This window comes from Penaeus vannamei, chromosome 30 (genome assembly GCF_042767895.1).
Source record: "Penaeus vannamei isolate JL-2024 chromosome 30, ASM4276789v1, whole genome shotgun sequence".
Lineage (NCBI taxonomy): Eukaryota > Metazoa > Arthropoda > Malacostraca > Decapoda > Penaeidae > Penaeus > Penaeus vannamei.
In genome coordinates, this window is record NC_091578.1 from 9,369,052 (window position 1) to 9,371,551 (window position 2,500).

At 37.4% G+C, this 2,500-nt stretch overlaps 1 protein-coding gene across 4 annotated transcripts in view; it reads right to left on the reverse strand.

Moving 5' to 3' along the window:
- LOC113814858 (nicotinamide phosphoribosyltransferase-like) overlaps positions 1-2,500 on the reverse strand; it is a 26,284-nt gene that overhangs the window by 2,605 nt on the left and 21,179 nt on the right. The gene's annotated exons all lie outside the window — the stretch shown is intronic.

Sequence of the window (2,500 nt, forward strand, 5' to 3'; positions counted from 1 at the left end):
GTGAGAGAGTAGATAAGGAAGTTAATAAATTTTCGAATGGCTGTGGGAAAGAGATGAATAAACTGCGAATGATAGTAACTATACAGAAGTTGGTGAGAGAGGATAAGGAAGGTTAATAAATGTGGTGTGAGGGAAAGAGATAGATAAAACGAGAAAATGATAATGAATAAAGACAGAAGTTGGTGAGCAGAGTAGATAAGGAAGTTAATTCCAAATTTCGAATGGCAGTAAGGATGAGGTCCTGAATAAACGAAGGAGAAAGATAAGTACAACTGGAAGACAGAAGTTGGTGAGAGAGAGATCGGGAAGTGAATAAATGTGGCGTATGGGAAAGCGATGAATAAACGAGGGAGAATGATAAGTAAATAAAGACAGAAGTTGGTGAGAGAGAGATAAGGAAGTTAATAAATGTAGCAGCGTAAGGGAAAGAGATAGATAAACGAGGGAGAATGATAAGTAAATAAAGACAGAAGTTGGTGAGAGAGAGATAAGGAAGTTAATAAATGTAGCAGCGTAAGGGAAAGAGAGATAAACGAGGGAGAATGATAAGTAAATAAAGACAGAAGTTGGTGAGAGAGAGATAAGGAAGTTAATAAATGTGACGTATGGGAAAGAGATAGATAAACGAGGGAGAATGATAAGTAAATAAAGACAGAAGTTGGTGAGAGAGAGATAAGGAAGTTAATAAATGCGACGTATGGGAAAGAGATAGATAAACGAGGGAGAATGATAAGTAAATGAGTAGAATAGATCAATCATTCCGTTTTCGAAGACGGCGACGAGGAGGTTCTGCGGAGTGGAATGAATGAATAGAAGATAAAAGTTGATAAATTTGGTGTAAGGCGGACAGATAAGGAAGTTGATGGACGTGGTGTGAGATAGATGAGGAAGTTGATAAATTTGGTGTAAGACAGATAACGAAGATAATGAATTGTTGTGAGATGGATAGATGAGGAAGTTGATCAATTTGGTGTGAGACAGATAGATAAGGAAGTTGATAAATGTAGTGTGAAGGGAAACAGACAGATAAAAGAGGGAGAATGGTAAGTAAAGGTGTGGAACGGTGGAGTAAATAAATGGAGGAATGCAGTTGATAAATGTAGTGTGAAGGGAAGCAGATAGCTAAACGAGGGAGAAAGATAAGTAAAGGATTGAAATAGATAAACTATAAACAGATAAACTATTCCTTGTTAAGCTCTCCGGAGATCCTGCGAAGTAAAATAAAGATAAAAAAGTTAATAAACATGATATGAGGTAATAAGTCCCTGAGATCCTACGAAGCGAAGCTCAAGAGAATAAAAAAAACAAAGGAAATGGGTGAGGGAAATTGATAAAGCACGGAAGTATATTAATAAATAGAGGAAACAGTTAATGGATTAGATAAATCAACGAGGAATTGATAACGGATGTGAAGGAAGTGAAAAAAGCAAGGACTAAGTTGATAAAAAGGGACAAAGTAAACAAGTGAAGTGAAGGAAATAAATAGACAACAAGAGTGAAAGTTAATAGATAAAGGATGTAAATAAATCAGAGTGGAAGTTGATAACTGAAGATAAATGAAGTGAAATAAATAAGTAAATAACGAATGACTTTAACAAGTGAAGTGAAAGAAGTGCATGAATTTGGGAGAAAGCTGATACAGAACAGAATGAAAAAAATGGTATAAATTGGTATAAAAGGAAGCTGATAAATAAGGTAAATGAAACCTATGAATAATGAAATTGAAGAATATAGTGAGGAAAGTAAATGAATACAGGAAGAAGCTAATAATCAATGGATAGATGAATAAATGAATAAATCAACGTAGTTATTTGTATTTGTGAATATTCTGTTTTGATCTTTTGAAATTTACATCTGGAGGTTATATTCAATTTGTCTAGAGTATTCTGAATAAAAAGCATATGCAGCTGATTAGAGATATGTAAAGTCATATTGCATTGTGAACGCACGCACGTAATACGCTTATAAGCATAAATACAGACACAAAAACAAACGTAAACACAGGCACACTAATAACTCACATAAATACACACACACACACACATACTAGCACGCATGCACAAACGCACACAAACATACAATAACACACACATTAAGACACCCAAACACGAACACAAACGAAAACTTTCACACATTAACACACACAACCTCCCTCCCCCACATTCACCCCCCTCACAAACGCGCACAATTCCCCACCCCCTACACACACACACACACAACACGCAAAACCCCATAAAATCAACCAATCCCCCCACACGCATCCCTACCCTACCCTTCCCCCCCCCCCACACACACAAGCCATTCCCCCCACAAAATGCAATCCTCCCACACATAACCGTAACCCCCCCCCAAAAAAAAAAAAAAAAAAAAAAAAATCTTCCTCCAACACACGCATACACACAACCCTGCCCTCCCCCCCCCCACACACACAAAATACAACCCTCCCACACATAACCGTAATCCCCCCACACAAAAGCAACCCTTCCTCCCCCCCCCCATA